General features: G+C 37.0%; 1 long non-coding RNA gene across 6 annotated transcripts; it reads left to right on the top strand.

Moving 5' to 3' along the window:
- The first annotated feature begins 3,417 nt into the window (after positions 1-3,417).
- On the top strand, positions 3,418-8,657 carry LOC132618746 (uncharacterized). 6 transcript variants are annotated; one of them, XR_009574290.1, is made up of 10 exons: positions 3,418-3,681; positions 4,537-4,691; positions 5,391-5,465; positions 5,616-5,677; positions 5,916-6,032; positions 6,121-6,217; positions 6,575-6,675; positions 6,988-7,107; positions 7,679-7,813; positions 8,335-8,657. It is a non-coding gene; the product is annotated as an uncharacterized LOC132618746 (long non-coding RNA). The 6 variants fall into 6 exon arrangements; XR_009574287.1 differs by lacking the exon at positions 6,575-6,675 and having other exon boundaries at positions 3,420-3,681; XR_009574289.1 differs by lacking the exon at positions 6,988-7,107 and having other exon boundaries at positions 3,420-3,681.
- The last annotated feature ends 4,764 nt before the right edge of the window (positions 8,658-13,421 follow it).

The raw sequence follows: 13,421 nt of genomic DNA, 5'->3' as shown, positions 1-13,421 counted from the left end.
ACTCTTTCCCCATTCCCAAATATTAATTCTCTAAGTGACTCAAGGGTGATTTGAAGAGTATTCAGAGTTGATTCATCCTCGGGGAAGTTTCCTTCACCGTGTTCATGTTCATTTGCCTTCCTAATGCTAGAATCTATGGTGAAATCTAGTGAGGCTAGTTGAAGAAGATGAGTTTTAACCTTAAGTTAGCTATTGAAATCTTAGGCTATGAATATGAGTTTAATTGATGAATCTTGTTATTCTAATCATGGAATATTGTGGATTAGTAGATGATAAGCTTGAATCTCTAATTTGGGTTAAAGAATTGATTATGAAAAACTAGGGTTTATGCCTAAATTGGGGCCTTTGAATAATGAAATTGATCACTAATTGAGCAAAATTAGCAATTGGAGAGTAGAATTGAACTTCTAGAATGTTGGATTACCATTTCCACTCTTGAAATTTCTGTATTACCCTTGTGGTCTGGTTTCCCTCTTTTCTATAGTTGATTTTCGATCAGAACGAATTTATAGCAATATGGGTATCTTAATCTTCGATTCTAACTTAGATTTCCATAATAACTAGACTTTGAGTATTCGGAGGTTCTTCGGAAGGGCAAGGCTCACATTTGACGGTTTGTTGCACCAGCTCGGCATTGAGGTAGGTTACGGCCTACCTTTCGGTTAGACTTCGATTAGCGAAGCATATGTAGAAGTTAGTTATTGATGGAGAAAGCATGTTAAACCTTCGGGTATGAAGTTGGGATGGATAATCTTAGGTTTGTATTGTTGATGACTTTGTAGGCTTGTCGCTTTGTTATTGTGACTTGGGTTTGTTGTGTGTGGTGTTAGGCTTGTTTCCCGTTTACTATGTTGAGTTGTGATGCATTCATCTCTCACTAATCTTGTCACTTATCATCGATAGAGGAAAGAACAATGATTTAGGATTAGTATTGTGATATGTGCTCATGTAGAGGCACGAATGAGATTTTAATGATGATTTACACTTGATATTGATATCATGCACGGCATACATTCTCATTTCATACGATACATTGGTTTGAACTATGACTTGATATTACTAATGATAAGTCAGAAAGTGAAACATTCAAGGCTTCTTATTGTAGTGTTTGATACAAGCATATTTCATATGGCATCTCATGCATACATTATTTGATGTTACTTACGTGGTCCGAAGAGAAATTGTTCCAGACGTGGCATTGCACAGGTTTGAGAATAAGCTTGTGTTGGTAGTTGATATACGGATGTTGTTATGGTTATTCACCCCCATGATTATTGTTGAAATCGACATTCATGCATGCATCTCATCCTACATTTCTCATGGTCATGTAATGTGGTTCTAAAGGAAAAATTGATGGAAAAAGAGTATGGAAACGTATGATAAGAAAATGGAAGATGAAAGTCACCTCTGGGCTGTGTGCGGAGTGGCTAGTATTATGGAAGTCACCTTTGGGCTGTGTGCGGAGTAGCTAATATTGTGGAAGTCATCTCTGGGTTGTGTGTGGAGTGACTGGTACATGGACTTCGCGGGTCCCTCATGAGTCATGACTATCGAGACGTGGAGGATTTCCATCCATAGCATGTGTGTACGATATGAGACAGTTGGCCAGCGCATTGCATTGCATCGCACATACGTTCATATTACATCCACTCATATCATTGATTCTGTTTATTGCATTCATATCACTGCATGGTACGTTTCCACATTGATTTCCTGTGTGATGATTCATTGGAGTTGTTGTGTGCTTGCTAAGTGTTTACTTCTACCTAGGCTATGACTTGAGATTACTGAAATCTATTTTGGTTCCTGATACTGTGAGTTTTGCGTAAATATGCTTAGTGACTGTACTTGATTGCTTACATGTCTACTCGTTGATTTCTTTCTTTGTACTGATACTACCTCGTTGTACTCCTTTTTTAGTGCAGAGTTCATCACAGTATCTACGTTAGCACCTCGTGGGTAATTCCCGAGGCTTCTTATTGAGTTTCCAGGGTAAGCCATGTACCAGATCCGCGGCTAGAAAAACTCTTCTCTTATTATATATGTCTTTCTGTTTCGAGACAGTATTTCAGACACTTATGTGTTGTATCATTTCAGACTTATGTAGTTTTGTTAGTGGCTCTTGCACTATACCTTGACCAGATCTTTGGGGTGTTGTTTGTATTTTCGCACTTATTATTTATCTATGATATTGAGACTGCTTTCATTACTTAATTCCCGTAAGTGTTAACTAAAACGGTTAAGTAAAGGTAACAGTTCGCCCACCAGGAGGGTTCGTGTGGGTGCCCACTCGACCCACAAGTTGGGTTGTGACAAATACAAAACTGAGACATACTCAAAATACTTTCTAAATTAAAGGACTAGAAAATTAAAAAAGAGGTGGAGAATTCGGTGCTACGGATCCTCATGTAGCTCACCCTGAACTCTCTGAATGGTCTCCTCAACAAGAAACCGCGTGGTCTCGAGGTCTGCTGGTACTAGGCATAAAATATGCACACAAAAGAGTGCAGCAAGTGTAGTGTGAGTGCAAAGAACAACGAGTGCTCAACAGCATCGTCGACCGACCTTAACGAAAATGAAGACGAAGGTTGGCCTACGAATACTACTTCTACAGTTAACCGCTATTAGTCCACAGTAATAATAATAATAATCTTAATAATCCACTTAAACACAGGTTATAAGCCTAGGTGAAACTTCTAATCCATAAGTCCGCTAGGTTTCCAAATAAGCAGTCAACGCAAGTCAGGTAAAAAAGTCAAACAAGTCACCATAACAATAAAGATATAATATGGAATGATATGATATGAAATTCAATGCAATGCAAGGCCTGTATCCATCTCCCGGTACATACACGTTCGAACATTAACGAATCGTGATCTATAGAGGACTCGCCAGGTCTATAGACCAACCAGGCATTCTTTGATCTCCCAGATGACATCGGATTTTAGCCATTTTAGGCTTCCACATCACAATACACTACTAAAAAATCAGCGTTTAGTGACGGAATATTAGCGACAGACCATATTCTGTCGCTAATTAACGACGGATTAGCTACGGAATGCTTATTTTGTCGCAAGAAAAGCAACTAAAATTTTATCTCATTATATAGCGACGGACTAGCAACGAAAACTGAATTTCGTCACTAATTATTAGCGCGAAATTTTGGCGCCTTAAATTTCAGTACAGATTTAGCAATAGAAGAGGCGCGACAAATTTTATTTTTATGTAGTGACGGATTCAGCAACGGAAAATCCATCGCCAGACCTTTCAATTTTTCTCCAAAAAATATATATTCGTAGCAACGGAAAAATTCGTTGCAATATTAATTATTAAAAGAAGTCAATATATTATTTAGCGACGGAATATAAAATCCGTCGCTAGTCCGTCGTTAAATATTAAAAACAAATGTATGCTAGGGCACTCATTTTTTTCTCTCACTTCAAACACACCCAACACAACACAGATAGAGAGAAACAGAGCGCCGTCTTCACTTCAAACAGACCCAACACAACACAGATAGAGAGAGAGACAGAGAGCGCCGTCTACATTGCCATCGTCGTCGCCGTCCACGGCCTTTTCCCTTTCTCTCTCTTTTGATTTAAGGTTTGGGGTTCACTCCTTTGTTGATTTAACCACCTGTTGTTGCTGTTTCTCAAAATCGACTTCTATTTAATTCATCAGGTAGAGTATTTGAGGTTGATTTGCTAAAATTTTAGGTTTTTCTTTTGTTAATTGTATCCCTGGGAATTTATCTATTGTGGACTTTTATGTGATTCTCGAATTTGATTTTCATTTTATCGCTTCCCGAAGTTGGAGGTTGCAATTGTGGTTGATGACTTAAGGGTTTCAATTAACTGATTTTTTAACATCGTAATTCGATACTTATTCATGTTTGCTTTTCATGTCTTATTTTTTGTATGTATTTCGTGTCCTGATGTGTTATAGAATTTAGATTAAATTATGTGTTCTCTGAAAATCATGACTATAGAAGTTAGTAGTTGCTCTATTTCACTTGCTAGATGGATGTGAATATGTTCCTATGTCGAATATGTACCATGATTTGGTTATCTTTTGAATTTTAGGATTCATGATTTAGAAAGTATGCTTGATAGGGATTTATATACTTTCTGGATGACATGCATTAGTTCAAGTACTTTGCTCAATAAATGCAAATCTGTTTAGTCCTCTTGTAACCAAAACATGGACCATAATCTAGGCCTTTCGCTTCTGTATCTAACAATGTCAATTTAGATCTCATAAAGAAGGAGGAATTGTGTCCTTAAAATAATCATTTTGTACTTTATGAATATGGGTATTGAAGAAGGAACTCATATATATATATATATACATACATATCATGAAAATTATGGTTTATGGGGCTTCCATTTGGCTAAGACGTGAGGTTTCCTCCTTTCTGTATTAATGTTTTCACTTTGGTTTGTTGATTAGTTAATGCTAAAATAATTTGAACGTCAATTGCAAGTTCTATTGTTAGTGACTAATATCCTTCTCCTCTCTTTTATTTGCATACACAAGCTGACACACACAATGGAGTAAAAAATGGAGTTTCAAAGCAACACTCATTGCTTCACGGAGACCACCACTTCACTGCCAGCCCGTGTTACCTCTACTTTTCTGGTGTTTCAAGTTATCAAAAAAGGGTATTAATTGCTGGGAAAAGTAACAAAACAGTTAAGCAATTGTTTTAAATATTTGCGTTGCTTATTTTTATATTCTTTTCAGCTTTTGTTGTATCATATAGTGTATTGTGTTGTGCTCAATGGGGCTGAAATGGACCATGGTAGACACGATTAAAATCCCCCAAAACACTAGGTGATTAGTATGTATCCAGTGGATTAGTTGAGGTGCGAAGGGGTCTGATACTACTGTTATAAGAAAAAAAAAATTGAGGTTTGTTTATGTTCAGATCTATTATAAATAAAAGAGCAGACTCATGTATATATATTTGCCGGTCAGCATTTTGATAAATCTTTCTGCTCTCTACTCATTGCTCATTTGAGAAGTTGATATCATTGATTCAGGAGTGATTTTATGTGACTAACCCAATCTTGCAGTAATTTTCCTTAGTTTTCTTTAGCCTTATCTTACTAATATTTTTAAGTTCTTTGAGTAGTGGAAGTATTTGTTTCTAAATTATGCAGAAACTGTAGTTTTTTTTTCAATCTCTATGTTCTTGTTTTTTTGCCTCAGTTTACTGGTTTCATTGGTAAATCTGTTTAGTCTTGTCACCTGAGGGTTGATCAGCTTTCGGAAATTTTGTTATACCAACTTCTTGGGTTAATTACACAACTAGAAAATTGTCCTTTTTGGTGTTGTCATGTTCTTGTAGTTTTGGTTATTAGTCATTGAAAATGGCTCATATCTTGCAGATTACACAGTGGAACTTGAAACTGCTGCACGGTTGAGGGCTTCTCGGTTCATTGTACCTCAAAGGCCATGGCTTGGTATTTTCTTAGCAGTTTGTTATTGTTTACTTTAAGCACCTCACTCCTATTTGTTACAAAATTCCTTGCTCCTAGTTGTATAAAATTTAATCATTTCTTGTATTCTTTTTATTGACATTTGGTTTTTGATGATGAATTTGTGTGGACTAGGCATGTTGGACTCTATCATCTCATTGTAGTACCCGAGTCAAGCTTTACAGCCAAGCATAACGGTGACCTTTTCATTTGATTCTTTTTATGGCTGATTCTTGTTGTTTCCCTTCTAGGGGGTGGGGTGAGGTTACATATGTGGAGAACTAAAGGCAATCAAATATAAAGTGCTGATGTATGCTTGAGAAAAAACTAAGCCGTTTGTAGATTGAAAAATTGGCTTTTTAGTCTTCCCTTCCTATCTCTATAGCTAAGGCGATGAAGTTGGAAACTTACTACGATATGATTGATGTTATGCAGATCTTCTCAAGAATGACTCCATATGCCATGGGTAGGGCAGCTTGTGTTTGTCGAAAGTGGAGGTATACAATTCGGAACCCTGTATTTTGGCGCAATGCATGCCTAAAGGCTTGGCAGGTACCGTCATTACTGGATCTGGTTGTTTAATAGAACAACTAGTAAGACTGATTACTGATCATTAGACATTGTGCCTCTTTCTTTGAAGATTGCCGGAGTGGTAGAAAACTATAAGGTCCTTCAGTTGAAGTATGGTGGTTCATGGAGAAAAATGTGGCTTTTAAGACCAAGGATTCGCACAGACGGTAAGATATAGTTGCACAATTACTTCGAAATATACTATAGTTACACCTGTTTCTATGAAAAGAAGTTCCTAATTAATTGTAAAATACTTTAGGAAAAATATTATTTTGTGAGGGAGAGCAGCTTGAGGATGTATAGGGATGGTTAGCTATATTTTTCTTTCATGGGGGCGCTGCAATTTTATGAATCCTGATTCTTGATTTTGGTGACAAATGAAATGGATACTTTTCTCAAGACACTAGTATGCCGATACTTTAACGTCTGATTGTTACTTTTAAAAAATACTAGCGACCACATATTGTAAAATTCTCAGATTATTCGTTATTCTAAAGCTGAATTTTGGATTATCCTTAAATCAGATCTGTTATTTGGTAACTGGTCGCTGGATTAATACGAGTCGTTGATGTATTCTGGAAGAACCTAAAGTTTTCAAGACCTACGCCTAAATGGTGCATAACGTGTAAGAGAAATTATGGTACCTATTTGTATGTGTTTCTGAAAAACAGTATTTTTTGATAATCATTTCGACATAGCTTTCTACTAAAAAATAATGGTAAGAGTTACGAGTTGCTGAACAATCGAAAACAATTTCTGATCAGTGCTGCTTGTTGTAAGTTATTGAAGATTTTTTTGTCCAGAAAAGTATTTACATCAAATGGAAAAAAAAGAACTTGCATCACTAAATGACAGATCATTTTCCTCTACAACTACCCTTTTCTTTCTTGAACTATTCTAAGAAGTTACGTGATAGAACTTTTCTCCATCTCTGTAGTGATAGACCATATCTCACCATATCTCCAATAGTTCCTTTGGAGGATCACAAGATCTTCAAATTATTGAGAAGTGCTATCCCATGTAGAAAAGTATATTCTTGACGTTGACAAATGAGCAGGTTTATTTTTCTTTGAGATTGTTTCAAGTTATTGTTTCAAGTTAGAAGGTAAAAAGTTATTGTTTCAAGTTATTTTTGGAGTAGCTAGGGAGAAAAGATGTAAAGATAGCATAGAAATTTCTTAGAACTAAAAATATGGAAGAACTTAACCAACTCAAATAAACTAGTAACTGATACTTTCATCTGAAATTACATCCTTAGCAAGATATATGCTGATTTTTCTTTGAGATTGGAAAGAAAGTTTACCGCTTCACTGCTATATTAGTGTCACTTCTACTTTGTTTTAGAATAAAATAATACATGTGATGTGAATGTAGAATAATTCTACTTACTTCATGCCCATTGGCACTATAATTGCAGTTACACTTCCCTTGCATTTATTAAATCTTTGTTCACATCTCTCATGTGATTTGCAATGTGTTTCTTTATGGATTGCTGTATGGCCAACTAATTCTTCATATACATGCATGTGCTTTGGTTCCTTTTGCCTTTTTTTTTTTTAAGTTCTGCCTGTATTAGTGTTTTAAGCTAGTAATTTCTCCCATTGAATACAATTTAAATTTTTATGCAGGGGCAATCCCCTGATTGCATACTAAAGGACGCAAAAAACACCAGCAAGCTAAGTTATTCAAGTTTGCTAGGGAGCATTAATCCTATGAGCAGATCTAGAGTTTATCAAGCTTTGGCAGAAGAAGATATTGAAGCTGTAAGTAGATGAAATTCAAAACTAATGAATTATGAAATAGGGTCACTGGAAATCATACCTTTCTTATACTTGAACATTTGGATACTTTTCTCCATGTTACTTATAGTCTTGGTGTAAAGGGTTCTAGCTGTGACGTGTAGATAATTGGGATATTTTGTTAAAATGGATGTGGTTGAACAACACAAGCATAGTGTATTGTATACATTTTCCAACCATGTAAGTGCTATTAATGCAATTGATTAAACTTATCAGTAAAACAGAAAGGAAAACATGAGCAGAAGGTGTAAACTTGTGGTATATGGTATTAGCTTAGTGCTAGCAGCCAATTAACTTGTGATATATGCATTTTGTGGGGCTTGTTTTAGTTTCTTTATAGTCTAAAGTTTTGGTTTCAAGTCTGTTTTGATGTTGATAAGTAATGAAACATTATTGATTGAGAGTAGTTTTTTCTCAGGATTATACGGCTTAAGCTGTAACCGTGACAAGATATCGGATGGCTAAAGCTCTTTTAATTTTTGCAGGATGCCAAGGGCAATGATGTTTATCTCAGTCTGATATTGATCAATGTGAAGCATATTACGAAGCTGCTGGGGGAACAAGGAAGAGAAGAATATATGATCTTGGATCTCAAGCACAAAGTTATCTGTTTTTTGTTGGAAAGAACAAAATTATGCACTAACAATACTTGATGGATGTGTGGGTTCTTTTGGTAGTTGACAGCTTGGTGTTGTCGGTGTTTTGGACTTAACGATTAGGATTTCGCTATCTATTTTGAATCTTTTTTATAAATATTATTTTATGTGAATGTCAGTTATTTTTAAGGGTATTTATTACTTTGTATTTAGTATGTGTCAACAGGTGTATTTAAAATAAAATAAAAAATTGGAAGAAAAATATTTGTGACAGATTTGCGACGGATTTTGGTCGTTGCTAGAGGGAAAACAGTAAGCTACAGACTGCGACAAACATTGTATTGTCGCTAAATGCAGGCACAAATAATTCAAATATTTTGCGACGGATTAGCGACAATAGTTTTCGTCGCTAATTTACTAAAACGACGAAATGAAATATGAAATTAGTCACGGAATTCATAACAATAGCAACAAACTAATCCGTTGTTATAATGTGGAACAGATTTCATACGTCGCTACTCTGTCGCTAAGTTTGCTACGGATTTCATTTTTCCGTCGCTAATAGGTTAGCAACGCGCAAAATCGCAACAGACGACATTCCGTCGCTAATCCGTCGCAACACATGTTTAGCAACAGATATATGCTGATTAGTGACGGAATACGTCCGTCACTAAACGCTGTTTTTTTAGTAGTGATACTCGACCCCTTGGGCCAATATTACATGTCTTATAGCAGATCTGGCGCATAATATCATCATCACTCTATCCGAAATCATTTCCCATCAAACCTTTCACTAGTACCCTCATGCACACGAGATATTATGATAAGCATTAATATGACATGCAACATGATAAACCAATGCTAAACAATAAAGACTCATTCTTTAATCTTTTTCCACTTTTAAACGAGCATTTTAGGAGTGATGAGAAACACATAATGACAATGAGATAGGTAATAAGCATAGAAGAAATAAATAAGGGACCTCATAGGCACAATCAATCTATGCTATCAGCTAATGCTCAAAGCATGTCATTCAAACCGGACTATACAATGGAATTATGCAAACACCCATATCAAGACACTGGTATTCGATATAAGTGCTCATCACCTCACAAGTATCGAAACACCCTTACGTTACCCCATTGTCCCATCTTATTAGTCCAATGTTAACCAACCATGACGCTTAAGGTTCATAGTCTCAGTATGCCTGGTAAGAAGCCCAACAAATCTCAGCAGAGCCTTACCCTTCCGCAGAGCCTCCAAGCTATCCCAATCATCTCAAATACATATTATACATGCCAGACTATACTCATAAAGTCTTATGAAGGATTTGGGTGTACAAAGTCAGTCCTATAAACCCCGTTCTAAGCCCCAAGGTCAAATCCGTAATTTCATCGAGAAATCGGGTTCAATATGATCTAATTATTATTCTAGGGAGTCATATGAATCTAAAGATACCCATATTAGCATACTATAAACCCGAACCCAAAAAGTCCCCCAAAATAGGATTCCGATCCATGAAGGGCACAATAGGAAATTCAGTCCAAAATTATCTTACCTATGATTTATAGAGTTTATACACCAAAAGTCAGTCAAATCCATCCACAATTTCATGCTTAGTTGAAGAATTCCATAATTCAAGCCTAGGGTTCAAAACTCCAATTTTCTACTCCTAAATCAATAATCCTAACATGAAAATCATTACTAATCCATGGAATAATCATAAAAGAGGGTTAGAATCTTACCCAATAGATGAACTTTGGTAAATCTCACAAATCACCTCCAACCAAGCTCCCATATGAAATTTTAATGAATGAGGAGTCAAATCACGATTTTGGGGTCCTTAGAATCTGCCCAGATACCCATCTATCGCGATCGCGGGACCCATCCACACGATCTCGAGGACACGAAAAAATTAACCATCGCGATCACGGCAAAAGCCTTGCAACCGCGATGAACAGTTACCAGAAGCTCGCGAATAACTACACCAGAACTAGCTGAAACCAGAAAATCTGGTTTTTCATCGTTTCACCCCGAAATCCCGAAACTCATCCGGAACCTCTCGGACACAAACCAAATATGCATCTTAACAGAAAAGCACGCTTCGAACTCACTCGCACTCTAAGAATTTCCAAAAGAGGTCGTATTAACCCGTTCAACCCCGAATGCCTTCAAACAAACTTTCCAACCAAAAGACCAAAATACCCCCGAGACCCTCTGAAGCCTAACAAACCACTCTACCTAGTTATGATCGACTTTCCAGACCTAATGTAAACAACGAAACACACAAAAAGACTCATTTATCACCGATGCTGACTTTGGTTAACCCAACACTTAAGAAATCCTAAAAACTTTATTTTCTCCCTCAAATCATACTGGATTGCCTAAACAATCGCGCCAACCTCCCCATAAGGCAACTGGCTGCTCCTCGAAAGTCAAATTCTGATCAAGCAATACCGAATCTCACTAAATCACATAAAAACCATCAGAGTGATACTTCTTAAGCATGGAAATATGAAACACAGGGTGAACTCCCGACAAACCAAGAGGCAAAACCAACTCATAGGCCACCTCACCAATGTGATGAACTATCTCAAACGGATCAATGTAACTAGGGATCAACATGCCCTTCTTTCCAAACCTCATCACACCCTTCATGGGTAAAACCTTCAACAGAACACACTCACCAACCATGAACCCTAGGCTACGAACATTCTATAGGCATAACTCTTTTATCTACTTTGAGTTGTGAGGAGTCTCTCCCGAATCAACTTGATCATGTCCAAAAAATCTCTCAACAAGGCTATACTCCAAGACCTCACCTTAATGCATCGAACCAACCAACTGGAGAACGACATCTCCTCCCATACAACACCTCAAATGATGCCATCTCAATGCTTGAATGATAACTCTTGTTGTAAGCAAACTCCGCCAAGGGCAGGAACTAGTCCCAATGACCACCAAAATAAGTCACACATCGCCGCAACATATCCTCAAGGACTTAAATAGTATGCTCGGACTGTCCATTAGTCTGAGGTGAAATGTTGTACTAAGCTCTACTAGAGTACCAAACTTCTGCAGCATAGACCACGAAAAATGTGATGTAAACTGAGTGCCTCGATCTGAAATGATAGAAATGGATACACCATGCAAATGAACTCTCTCCCTGATGTAGATCCTGGCCAACTTCTCTGAATTGTAGGTAGTCTAAGCTGGTATGAGATGAGTCGACTTAGTCAAACGATCCACAATAACCCAAATAGCATCGAATTTCCCTAAAGCCCGTGGCAATCCTACCATAAAGTCCATAGTGATCCTCTTCTATTTTCACTCAGGTATAGGCATGCTCTGCAATTGAGGCACACACATATATTGATGGTATTTATATAGAGCTTGTGATCCCTCTCTTCTACAAAATAAAATGGCTAAAGGATTGGTTTGTAAGTGTCACGAACCAATTTCATATGTCGTGAGGCACTGACTCCCCCGAGTCAGTAAGCCATCCCAACCCACTAACTAAATAGTTTAAGTAAGAAATAAACGAAAATAAAAATACAAGTAAACCTTTAAGTCCTTAAACGCTTTATAGTCATAAAATGCGAAAATAAAAGTACAACCATCCCCGAATCATTGTCACTAGTACAAGAACTACTAAATACGAATACAAATCTGAGTCATACTCAAAATACTGTCTGAAGGAAAGGACAGGAAAAATAATAGATAGGTGGAAAATTTAGTGTTACGAATCCTCGTGTAGCTTACCCCGAACTCTGTGAATGGTCTCCTTAATAGGAAACCACGTGGTCTTGAGGTCCGCTGGTACTAGGCATAAAATCTGCACACAAAAGAGTGTAGCAAGTATAGCGTGAGCACAAAGAACAACGGGTACTCAGCAGCATCATGAATACTACTTCTACAGTTAACCGCTATTAGTCCACAGTAATAATAATAATAATAATAATAATAATAATAATAATAATAATAATAATAATAATAATAATAATAATCTCAATAATCCACTTAAACACATATAAGCCTAGTTGAAGTTTCTAATCCACAAGTCCGTCAGTTTTCCAAATAACCAGTCAAGGCAAGTCAGGTAAATAAATCAAACAAGTCACCATAACAATCAAGAGATAATATAGAATGATATGATACGAAATGGAATGCAATGCAAGGCCTGTATCTGTTACACCTCTCGTTTTCATCACAAGAAAGTCCTGGGGTTATTGGTAGTTTATACCCTTAGTATGGAGATTCACACCCGAGTTTTCGAGATCTTAAGTGCCTTACCCCTCGTATACCGAAGTATAAGCATATGTTCTTTGTAATATGATAGGATTAGAAGTTAAACGAAACGAATCGAATCGACTCAAGTCGGAGCGACATAGGAAAGTCTGCAGAAACCAGTCACCTTTAACGGGCCATCGACACGTCTACGAGTCATCGTTGGGCATCGTTGACAAGCTGCCACCACTGAACTTTCAGGTGCCAGGTCGACGGAGCATGTCGACGAGCCGTCGACATGTCCGTTATCCCGCGTCGCTGGAACTTTCTAGTTCCCCCTATATATATATAACCTCATATTTTATTCTCATTATTTTCATTCCCCAAACCAGAGAAAACCCTTAAATATCTCCTCTCAACATTATCCATCATATTAGTGAAGATTTAGAAGATCCGAGCCCCGGAAGCCCGAGCTTGTGAAGGGAAAGTTGTTCCTAGGGTTCCATTGAAGTTGTTGAGCTTTGGAATTGGAGTTGAAGTTTTATTCTTCGAGTCCTATACCCCTCAAGGTATTTATATGATTCCCACCTTTGTGTTTGAGTTAATTATCAAGAGTTTTAGTGGTTTTAAGTAAAGGAAACATAGTTATGAAAGTGGTAAATTGAATAAGGGTAAAGTTAAGCTTAAGGGCTGCTTTGAGGAATGGATTGGGAGAGATTTAATTGTATTTTGGTATGTAAGTATTTATA

The sequence above is a fragment of the Lycium barbarum genome, chromosome 11, assembly GCF_019175385.1.
Source record: "Lycium barbarum isolate Lr01 chromosome 11, ASM1917538v2, whole genome shotgun sequence".
In the NCBI taxonomy this organism is placed as follows: domain Eukaryota; kingdom Viridiplantae; phylum Streptophyta; class Magnoliopsida; order Solanales; family Solanaceae; genus Lycium; species Lycium barbarum.
This window is presented reverse-complemented; position numbering and strand designations above follow the sequence as displayed.